General features: G+C 51.2%; 1 protein-coding gene across 2 annotated transcripts in view; it reads right to left on the bottom strand.

Annotated features, from left to right (window-relative positions):
* The window catches only part of RAP2C (RAP2C, member of RAS oncogene family), a 50,788-nt gene extending 41,189 nt beyond the window's left edge, over nucleotides 1-9,599 (bottom strand). The window contains exons 1-2 of one of the 2 annotated variants that reach the window (XM_077493947.1): nucleotides 9,475-9,491; nucleotides 1,646-1,737 (exon numbers count right to left, since the gene is read on the bottom strand). The gene's annotated coding sequence lies outside the window, so the exon portion shown is untranslated. Of the gene's footprint in view, nucleotides 1-1,645; nucleotides 1,738-9,474 lie in introns of both variants that reach the window. The other variant, XM_077493926.1, reaches the window with a different exon arrangement.
* Between the last annotated feature and the right edge of the window lie 2,720 nt (nucleotides 9,600-12,319).

Raw genomic sequence — 12,319 nt, 5'->3', positions numbered from 1 at the left:
ATATAATCTTGGACTAATAGAGGTAAGGTTAGGCACATTCGGCCACAGGTTCTATAGACAGATTGTTATTGTCAGAGTCATGTCGAATCTCCTATTCTATATCGAACTGTTGTAACAATGAAAACGAAAATTAAGCATTTATGTCGGATCTTTTGTTTTTCGGATTTTGTGCTTTCGTTATCGTTTGTCAAAACGAAAACGAAAATAGCTGAAATTCGGACGAAAATGCATTCGGACGAAAACGAATGCACATGTCTAGCACAGTATGCCTTTACTTTGCAGGGAAGGGGGATTTTTTTTTTTTTTAAGCAGAGTTTACTTCCTCTTTAAGGTCAGCCATAGACTGTTTGAATCTCGGCCGGTTCAGCAGGAACTGGCCAAGAGTCAAACCATGTATGGGCAGGCTGAATGTACCAAGTTGATAGATCAACTTGAGTACAACCAGCATGCCAGATTTTGCATGCAATTACGGCTAGCAACAATTACTGTCTAGTCTAGGACAGCTTGCCCTGCCCAGCTGGGAGAAGAAAATGGCACGGCGGGAGGAATTCCCCTGTCAACACAGCCTGTGGTTGCAGGAAATTTGCTCCGTATATGGCCTGCATTACCCTTATAAGTAAGTGACGCACTCTGTAGACCTCCTGCATTGAGGGCACTCAAACTACAGACATAGACAAATGATTGCCATTTCAAGGCATGGGCCAATGGGAATGTCAGCAGTAAAGCCCCGTACACACGAGCGGACTTTTCAACATCCAAAGTCTGACGGAATGATTCCGGCAGACTATTCGATCGTGTGTGGGCTGCAACGGACTTTTGATTCACAAAAGTCTGACAGACTTTAGAAATGGAACATGCTTCAAATTTTTCCGCCAGAACTCTGCCAGACCCAGTTCCTACCGAAAAATTTGCTCGTGTGTATGCTATTCCGACGGACTAAAACCGACACTAGGGCAGCTATTGGCTACTGGCTATGAACTTCCTTATTCGAGTCCAGTCGTACATCATCACGTTCGAATCCGTCGGAGTTTGGTGTGATTGTGTGTGGCCAAGTCCGCTCATTCGGAAAGTCCGTCAGAACTCTGTCAGAACTCCGGCAGAACTCCTTTGGAAGTCTGTCGGACATAAGTCTGGTCGTGTGTACGCGGCATAAGTCACCCAATTTTATAGAAACTGACACTACTAGGAGATTGTGTTTTAACACACAGCAACCCACCTGCTCTATATGCAGTGCAGTTCATTGTGAATGGAAACCCAACACATTGCACTGTACACCACAATGCATATACCCTGCGTTATGGTGCGCCACACACATGCATGTATTATATATATATATATATATATATATATATATATATATATATATATATATATATATATATATATATATATATATAGTTGAAACGTGTACATTAACGCACCCCATGGAATACTTTAGTGTCAATGGGCCATCATTGCTGTCTCCATTATCCTAATTTTCAGCTTACCCGCAAACCTCCAGAGCGCTGGTTTGAACTACCAGTCTGAGCAGTGCATGAACTATTTAATCACAGTAATATGCACTCCGCTCACCTCATGCTACATCTCCCGGGATTACTTGTGCCCATTCGGCAATGCACACACACTAGAACACATTTTCTGGTACCTTCTGCAAGTGAAGGGGACAGCCAGCAACTTGGTAGCCGATTCCTGGACCTGCTGTCAGTCAATTAGGCCAGGGAGTTATTGGTTTTACAGCTGAAAGAAGATAAATGCGGTGGGGTCGGGTGCAAAGGACACATCGAGAACACACCAAGAAGGGTGGCTACATTACATCTACAATGAGGATGTGTAGAGATGAAAGCAGTCACTCTTATGAAGAGCATGCAAGTCACAGATTTTCTAAATATTGTTTTTATATAATCAAACATGGCTAATCAATTTTATATGGGCGCTTGAGAGGGTAAACAACATTAAATTTCTGATTGTGATTCAAAACTAAAAAGGCAAAACTTTTTTATTCTTTGTTTTGGATAGAATAGAGAGGGACTAGAACACCAGTCAGGTTTTGATTGCTGTCTGCGCACCCCCGTTAGGGAGATTCACCTTCTCCATTTGCCATGTTTACCTTTATGACTGAGAAATTTAAAGAAAACGGAAAGAAAATCAGGAATAGAGGGGAAATCTTTTAGTGGGGACACTAGCACTGGTGACATCCTTATATTCCCTCACTTTAGAGGGATTTCCTCTCATTTCCTGATCTGACTATGAGACAGGACGTAAAGGAAAATCTCCCCAAAAGGGACACAGATGGCAAAATAAAAAAAATTAAAAAAAACAAACAAACAGCAAATTGAGAGGGGTAATAACCTTCCCTTACGCTATATAAAATAGAAAGTTTTGTCTTTAGTTCCACTTTAACCACTTCCCCAAGGGTGGCGATCCATGCCTTACATCTGCCTGTGGCTGCAGGCATCATCCTGGTACCTTTTTTATTTTATTTTTATTTTGTATTTTTTCAGCCAGCAATTCTCTGTGTTTTGTAAAAGTCATCCTAGCAGCAGATTTGCCACTGGATTGCTTTTACAGGCAGTGGGCGTAGATGTCCCTCAACCTCCCACCGCCACCTTTCTGGTCAGCCTTCCTGTGTGATCAGGGAGCACAGTATCTGATCTGGCGGTGCAACAGGGTTACCATAGATCTGGCCAAGGATCGGATGGTACCCAGCCATCTCTATGATCCTGGGAGGCCTGAAGCGACGTCAGAGATAATTTTTTTTTTTTTAATTGATCTCATGATTTCCAAGGTAGAGGAGATCTGGGGTCTTATCGATGTCTCGATAAAGAGGACCGGTCATGACTTATTTCTATCACAAGGGATATTTACGATTGTTGTGATAGGAATAAAAGTGATTTAAAAAAAAAAAAAAAGAAGGACAGTGTAAAAATATAAATTGAAAGGGCCCCTGTCCCCTCGTGCAAAAGCAGACGTAGGTCACGCCCGCATATACAAATTTTATAGAGAGCGATAATTCTAGTGCTAGAACTCTTCTGCAACTCTAAACTGGTAAGCTGTTAAAAAAAATAAAAAATTAAAGTGTCGCCTATGTGGATTCTTAAAGGGGTTGAAAACCCTCGTTCTGGGGTCCCACAGCGGTGCTAGTGACTCCCCTCCGCATCGAGTGTCCACGTTGGAAAAGCGCTGTCCTTGGTGGACACCCATGCGGGTGTGCTCCCAAGTCCTTAATCTGTGTCCTTTTACAAAAAAAAAAAAAAAGGAAGAGATTCTGCCCCACCCCCTAGCTCCAAGTCATTGGATTTGATTGACAGCAGTGGGAACCAATGGCTGCGCTGCTATCAATCTATCCAACCAGGACACGAGACACCAGCTAGTGCTGGTGTGCTTGTTCCTGGCTGGAGAAAGATTGGGGTCAATTTACGGTAAGTAAAAATGGGGGCTCGGATGAGCTGTAGCACCACAGTAGGTTTTTCACCCTAATGCATGGAATGCATTAACCACTTCAGCCCCGGAAGGATTTAACCCCTTCCTGACCAGATCATTTTTGCGATTCGGCACTGCGTCGCTTTAACTGACAATTGAGCAGTTGTGCGACGTGGCTCACAAACAAAATTGCCATCCTTTTTTTCCCCACAAATAGAGATTTCTTTTGGTGGTATTTGATCACCTCTGCGGTTTTTATTTTTTGCGCTATAAACAAAAAAAAAAAAAAAAGCATTATTTTTAACTTCTTGCTATAATAAATATCCCCCCAAAAATATATGAAAAAAAACATTTTCCCCCCTCAGTTTAGGCCGATACGTATTCCTTTACATATTTTTGGTAAAAAAAAATAAATAAATAAAAAAATCACAATAAGCGAGTGATTGCGCAGAAGTTATAGCGTCTACAAAACAGGATAGTTTTATTAATAATTTTTTTTTTTTTTTTTTTTTTTTACTAGTAATGGCGGTAAACAGCGATTTTTATCGTGACTGCAACATTTTGGCAGACACATCGGACAATTTTGACACATTTTTGGGACCATTGACATTAATACAGCGATCGATGCTATAAAATTGCATTGATTACTGTAAAAATGTCACTGGTAGTCAAGGGATTAACCACTAGGTGACAGTGTAGCGGTTAAGTGTGTCCTGGGGCACATTTCTAACTGTGGGGGGGGGGGGGGAGCAGAGATCAGTGACACAGTCACTAGGCAGTTCTTCCTCCGCGTGAGACGATCGTGGGTATCCCCGCAGCGATTGAGTCCACGGAACCCACGATCCGACTCACAGAGGTCCCGTCCGGCGCGTGATGGCAAGGTGGCAAATTTAAAAGGGACGTACAGGTACACCCATTTGCCTGTCCATGCCATTCTGCCGATGTATGCTGGTCAGGAAGTGGTTAAGTACCGTCGTTTGCAGCCATTCCGCAAGCATTTACAATTTTAAAGCGTGACATGTTAGGTATCTATTTACTTGGCATATCATCTTTTATAGTTTACCGAAAAATTGGCTTATATATTGGATTTTTTGCCATTATAATTCATTAAAGTGTATTTTCTCTAAAGAAAAAAGCATTTGAAAAATCACTTTGTAAATGCCGCGTGACATAAAAAAAATTGCGATGCCACCATTTTATTTTATAGCCCCTCTGCCTTAAACATATATATAATTTTTCGGGGTTCTACGTGATTTTCTAGCAAAAAAAAATAAAAATTTAGATTTTTACATATAGGAGAGGAGTGCCAGAAATGGCCTGGAACTAGTTACCGTAACTTCACCTGAACTGCTTTTAATAACATGTAAGCTGCAGTAGACTGCATAATGAATACAAACCACTGATTACTCAGAATTGTAGTGTGGTTCTGGGCAGAGATATCTATAAGAGAATAATTATAGCGAGTAGTACACATATTGTATTTTGGGTTGTATCTGCTTCCTTGGTTGCACACCACATAATTTTAATCTAGTCCATATTTATTAGTACACATAAATAGCAGTCATCTCAACACTAAACTAAATTGTCACCACACCCTATCAAACCACAGCCACCAACACACACTTCATTTCAATGTTTCGCTCATGAATAACTACAGTGCTGCAAAAAATAAAGGATGCTTATCTAGCGCACATATAAAAAAAAAAAAAAAAAAAAAAAAAAAGGACCAAAGATCTACTACCAAAACATTTAGTATTTGAGACCTTCTTCAGCCAGCATTTTCCAAATAGCTTAGTGCCCACCAGTAGATGGAGCAAAGGTTTGTGGATCTCGCAGAACCTCCTGCAGGAAGATCTCACCCTTGCTGCAATGAAGTTTCACTACTCCTGAACATAAAAGAAAGATTAAAAAAAAAAAATCTTCATTATGGCAGGGGCACACAGACCTCGCCTGCCCAGCGAGGGACCAGGGGCACACAGGCCACGCCTGCCCAGCGAGGGACCAGGGGCACACAGGCCACGCCTGCCCAGCGAGGGACCAGGGGCACACAGGCCACGCCTGCCCAGCGAGGGACCAGGGGCACACAGGCCACGCCTGCGCTGCTTCTTCTTAAAGGAACAAGTGAGAATCCTTTTTAGACCTCATGCTTACAAACAGTAAAAAGCTGAAAATATCCTGGACATAAAATTCCAGGCCACACTCTTCTAAACACTGATGCCTCTCTAAAAAAATGACATACCCGTGTATGTAAGAGTACAGTTTATAGGGGTACGCAAAATTTTTTTTGCATATGCCCGTACATTGTACTTGTGCTTACACTAGCATCGCTATATGCATGGAGTACAGTGACATACAGCCATTCAAATCAACGACTGCCCGTGTGGAATATGCCAATATTGCATGTACAGATGGTACAGATAGGGGACTCTTTCTCTCCCCTCCTCCATACAGACGGTACAGAGAGGGGGCGTTCCCCCCCCTTCATACAGACGGTACAGAGAGGGGGCGTTCCCAACCCCCCTCCATACAGACGGTACAGAGAGGGGGCGTTCCCAACCCCCCTCCATACAGACGGTACAGAGAGGGGGCGTTCCCAACCCCCCTCCATACAGACGGTACAGAGAGGGGGCGTTCCCCCCTCCATACAGACGGTACAGAGAGGGGGCGTTCCCCCCTCCATACAGACGGTACAGAGAGGGGGCGTTCCCCCCCCCCTCCATACAGACGGTACAGAGAGGGGGCGTTCCCCCCCCCCCTCCATACAGACGGTACAGAGAGGGGGCGTTCCCCCCCCCCCTCCATACAGACGGTACAGAGAGGGGGCGTTCCCCCCCCCCCTCCATACAGACGGTACAGAGAGGGGGCGTTCCCCCCCCCCTCCATACAGAAGGTACAGAGAGGGGGCGTTCCCCCCCCCCCTCCATACAGACGGTACAGAGAGGGGGCGTTCCCCCCCTCCTCCATACAGACGGTACAGAGAGGGGGCGTTCCCCCCCCTCCATACAGACGGTACAGAGAGGGGGCGTTCCCCCCCCCTCCATACAGACGGTACAGAGAGGGGGCGTTCCCCCCCCCCCTCCATACAGACGGTACAGAGAGGGGGCGTTCCCCCCCCCCTCCATACAGACGGTACAGAGAGGGGGCGTTCCCCCCCCCCCCTCCATACAGACGGTACAGAGAGGGGGCGTCCCCCCCCTCCATACAGACGGTACAGAGAGGGGTGCAGAGAAGGGGCACCCCCCCCTCCATACAGACGGTACAGAAAAGGGGCGTCCCCCCCTTCCATACAGACGGTACAGAAAAGGGGCGTCCCCCCCCTCCATACAGACGGTACAGAAAAGGGGCGTCCCCCCCCCCCTCCATACAGACGGTACAGAAAAGGGGCGTCCCCCCCCCTCCATACAGACGGTACAGATAGGGGGCTCCCCCCTTCCATACAGACGGTACAGATAGGGGGCTCCCCCCTTCCATACAGACGGTACAGATAGGGGGCTCCCCCCTTCCATACAGACGGTACAGATAGGGGGCTCCCCCCTTCCATACAGACGGTACAGATAGGGGGCTCCCCCCTTCCATACAGACGGTACAGATAGGGGGCTCCCCCCTTCCATACAGACGGTACAGATAGGGGGCTCCCCCCTTCCATACAGACGGTACAGATAGGGGGCTCCCCCCTTCCATACAGACGGTACAGATAGGGGGCTCCCCCCTTCCATACAGACGGTACAGATAGGGGGCTCCCCCCTTCCATACAGACGGTACAGATAGGGGGCTCCCCCCTTCCATACAGACGGTACAGATAGGGGGCTCCCCCCTTCCATACAGACGGTACAGATAGGGGGCTCCCCCCTTCCATACAGACGGTACAGATAGGGGGCTCCCCCCTTCCATACAGACGGTACAGATAGGGGGCTCCCCCCTTCCATACAGACGGTACAGATAGGGGGCTCCCCCCTTCCATACAGACGGTACAGATAGGGGGCTCCCCCCTTCCATACAGACGGTACAGATAGGGGGCTCCCCCCTTCCATACAGACGGTACAGATAGGGGGCTCCCCCCTTCCATACAGACGGTACAGATAGGGGGCTCCCCCCTTCCATACAGACGGTACAGATAGGGGGCTCCCCCCTTCCATACAGACGGTACAGATAGGGGGCTCCCCCCTTCCATACAGACGGTACAGATAGGGGGCTCCCCCCTTCCATACAGACGGTACAGATAGGGGGCTCCCCCCTTCCATACAGACGGTACAGATAGGGGGCTCCCCCCTTCCATACAGACGGTACAGATAGGGGGCTCCCCCTTCCATACAGACGGTACAGATAGGGGGCTCCCCCTTCCATACAGACGGTACAGATAGGGGGCTCCCCCCTTCCATACAGACGGTACAGATAAGGGGCTCCCCCCTTCCATACAGACGGTACAGATGGGGGCTCCCCCCTTCCATACAGACGGTACAGATAGGGGGCTCCCCCCTTCCATACAGACGGTACAGAGAGGGGGCGTTCCCCCCCCCCTCCATACAGACGGTACAGAGAGGGGGCGTTCCCCCCCCCCTCCATACAGACGGTACAGAGAGGGGGCGTTCCCCCCCCCTCCATACAGACGGTACAGAGAGGGGGCGTTCCCCCCCCCCCCTCCATACAGACGGTACAGAGAGGGGGCGTCCCCCCCCTCCATACAGACGGTACAGAGAGGGGTGCAGAGAAGGGGCACCCCCCCTCCATACAGACGGTACAGAAAAGGGGCGTCCCCCCCTTCCATACAGACGGTACAGAAAAGGGGCGTCCCCCCCCTCCATACAGACGGTACAGAAAAGGGGCGTCCCCCCCCTCCATACAGACGGTACAGAAAAGGGGCGTCCCCCCCCCTCCATACAGACGGTACAGATAGGGGGCTCCCCCCTTCCATACAGACGGTACAGATAGGGGGCTCCCCCCTTCCATACAGACGGTACAGATAGGGGGCTCCCCCCCTTCCATACAGACGGTACAGATAGGGGGCTCCCCCCTTCCATACAGACGGTACAGATAGGGGGCTCCCCCCTTCCATACAGACGGTACAGATAGGGGGCTCCCCCCTTCCATACAGACGGTACAGATAGGGGGCTCCCCCCTTCCATACAGACGGTACAGATAGGGGGCTCCCCCCTTCCATACAGACGGTACAGATAGGGGGCTCCCCCCTTCCATACAGACGGTACAGATAGGAGGCTCCCCCCTTCCATACAGACGGTACAGATAGGGGGCTCCCCCCTTCCATACAGACGGTACAGATAGGGGGCTCCCCCCTTCCATACAGACGGTACAGATAGGGGGCTCCCCCCTTCCATACAGACGGTACAGATAGGGGGCTCCCCCCTTCCATACAGACGGTACAGATAGGGGGCTCCCCCTTCCATACAGACGGTACAGATAGGGGGCTCCCCCCTTCCATACAGACGGTACAGATAGGGGGCTCCCCCCTTCCATACAGACGGTACAGATAGGGGGCTCCCCCCTTCCATACAGACGGTACAGATAGGGGGCTCCCCCCTTCCATACAGACGGTACAGATAGGGGGCTCCCCCCTTCCATACAGACGGTACAGATAGGGGGCTCCCCCTTCCATACAGACGGTACAGATAGGGGGCTCCCCCCTTCCATACAGACGGTACAGATAGGGGGCTCCCCCCTTCCATACAGACGGTACAGATAGGGGGCTCCCCCCTTCCATACAGACGGTACAGATAGGGGGCTCCCCCCTTCCATACAGACGGTACAGATAGGGGGCTCCCCCCTTCCATACAGACGGTACAGATAGGGGGCTCCCTCCTTCCATACAGACGGTACAAATAGGGCCCCCCCTCCATACAGACAGTACAGATAGGGGGTATCCCCCTCCATACAGACAGTACAGATAGGGGGCTTCCCTCTACAGATAGGGGGCTCCCCCCTCCACACAGACAGGGGGCTCCCTCTATACAGACAGTACAGATAGGGGGACAGCACGGGCCGGTCTCCTGCCATGCACAAGCCTTGTCTATGCCGGGCCCAGGGTTCCGTACATCTCACCTCTCCTCTCAGGGTGGGTCCCGGATCCTCCGCCGAGTCCGGAGCTCCGGAAGGAAGTAGAAGAGGCAGGCTCGGCGGAAGTGACAAGCACGCCCGGGTCAGGGAGGCCGGAGGCGGGCTGTAGAAGCCGGTGTTGTAAAATTTCATGCGACCCGTGATTTTCACTCACCCCGTCACTTCCGGTGAGGCTACGTCATTCGCACAGCTGACGGCGGGCCTTTACTGCGCATGTGTCAATCCCCTGCCCTTAACAGCGCATGCGCTGTAGATTTATGCTCACGGTGGAGAAAAATTATAGCCTCGAGTGGGCGGAGACTTGCGGGTGGGCGGGCGGAGCTGAACAGATGGTGAGAACGTCCCCGCCCACCCCAAGATTTTCTTCACTGGTGAAGAAAAATCATGGCTTCAAGCTGTGAACAACAAGGCTCAGCGGTCCTACGCAAGAAACACACCAATTTTGGCCACAATGAATATACATAGTAGGAGAGCCACTATATGCACTTACTATAAGATTTTTTTTTTTTTTTTTTACCACTGCCTGTTTTTGATCTTATAATATGTGACCCCACAGTGCAGAATATGGAGGCCGGTGACCCCACACCCCAGAATATGGAGGCCGGTGACCCCACACCCCAGAATATGGAGGCCGGTGACCCCACACCCCAGAATATGGAGGCCAGTGACCCCATACCCCAGAATATGGAGGCCGGCTCCAGCGGTGACCCCACAGTGCACAATATGGGGGCCGGTGACCCCACAGTGCAGAATATGGAGGCCGGTGACCCCACACCCCAGAATATGGAGGCCGGTGACCCCACACCCCAGAATATGGAGGCCAGTGACCCCATACCCCAGAATATGGAGGCCGGCTCCAGCGGTGACCCCACAGTGCACAATATGGGGGCCGGTGACCCCACAGTGCAGAATATGGAGGCCGGTGACCCCACACCCCAGAATATGGAGGCCAGTGACCCCACACCCCAGAATATGGAGGCCAGCTCCACCGGTGACCCCACACCCCAGAATATGGAGGCCAGTGACCCCACACCCCAGAATATGGAGGCCGGCTACACCGGTGACCCCACACACCAGAATATGGAGGCCAGTGACCCCACACCCCAGAATATGGAGGCCGGCTACACCGGTGACCCCACACACCAGAATATGGAGGCCAGTGACCCCACACCCCAGAATATGGAGGCCGGCTCCAGCGGTGACCCCACAGTGCAGAATATGGGGGCCGGTGACCCCACACCCCAGAATATGGAGGCCGGCTCCAGCGGTGACCCCATAGTGCAGAATATGGGGGCCGGTGACCCCACAGTGCAGAATATGGAGGCCGGTGACCCCACACCCCAGAATATGGAGGCCGGCTACACCGGTGACCCCACACACCAGAATATGGAGGCCAGTGACCCCACACCCCAGAATATGGAGGCCGGCTACACCGGTGACCCCACACACCAGAATATGGAGGCCAGTGACCCCACACCCCAGAATATGGAGGCCGGCTACACCGGTGACCCCATAGTGCAGAATATGGGGGCCGGCTCCACCGGTGACCCCACACCCCAGAATATGGAGGCCAGTGACCCCACACCCCAGAATATGGAGGCTGGCTCCAGCGGTGACCCCACAGTGCAGAATATGGAGTCCGGACTCAGTGACCCCAAAATATGCAGGCTGATCTCACTGGTGACCCCACATTCCAGAATATGGAGGCCGGGCTTACTGGTGATCCTGGAATATGGAGGCTGATCTCACTGGTGACCCCACACCCCAGAATATGGAGTCCGGACTCATCGGTGACCCCAGAATATGGTGGGTGGAGCCACACTCACTCTTCTAGGGGTTCACTAGGTCTTGCAGGTTTACATGCCATCACTCACCCTTAGGAGTCCCTCCTGCCACGTCTCTACCAGGTGCTGGTCTGTGAGCGTCTATTAATGGGTAGCAATGTGGCTGGGACCGGCTGACAAGGCTGCAGAGAACAATATACAGGGGCCCCCGATCCATAGAATGGTGGAATCCCCATATACAAGGCTGCCCCCCCCCCCCCCCAAAGTGTCCACCAACTCAGGGGTCCCCAGCCTCAGGTGGAGGACAATGCCAACTTCTCTTGTCTAGTTTCAGGTATGGGGGAGAAGATGGGACTTCCGGGCTCAGGATGTGTCTAACAGGAGAAGAACAAAGAAAAGGATGGGGGGTGATGACACATGGCATGGAGAGGATGGGGGATGATGACACATGGCATGAAGAGGATGGGGGATAACAGATGGCACATGGCATGGAGAGGATGGGGGATGATGGCGCATGGCATGGAGAGGATGGGGGGTGATTGTACATGGCATGGAGAGGATGGGGGGTGATTGTACATGGCATGGACAAGATGGGGATAACCATTGTTAGGTTGAACTGGTGTCTGTGTCCAGCTGGGGAGATACCTCTCTTAATCCTGGGGACCATCCCTCCTCTCCCTCCTCATCCTGGAGACCCTTTCTTGTCTCTATTCATCCTGGAGATCATTCCTCCTCTCTCCTCATCCTGGAGACCCTTTCTTGTGTCTCTTCATCCTGGAGAACCTTCCTCCTCTCTCCTCATCCTGGGGGACCCTTCCTCCTCTCTCCTCATCCTGGGGGCCATTCCTCCTCTCTCCTCATCCTGGGGGCCATTCCTCCTCTCTCCTCATCCTGGGGGCAATTCCTCCTCTCTCCTCATCCAGGATCCTTGTCTCCAGGATGAGGAGAGAGGAGGAATTGTCTCCAGGATGAGGAGAGAGGAGGAATTGTCTCCAGGATGAGGAGAGAGGAGGAATTGTCTCCAGGATGAGGAGAGAGGAGGAATT

This window comes from Lithobates pipiens, unplaced genomic scaffold (assembly GCF_037356315.1).
Source record: "Lithobates pipiens isolate NorthernLeopardFrog02 unplaced genomic scaffold, aLitPip1_a1.2 Scaffold_1, whole genome shotgun sequence".
NCBI lineage: Eukaryota > Metazoa > Chordata > Amphibia > Anura > Ranidae > Lithobates > Lithobates pipiens.
The sequence above is the reverse complement of the archived record's forward strand: the minus strand, read 5'-3'. Positions and strand labels throughout refer to the sequence as shown.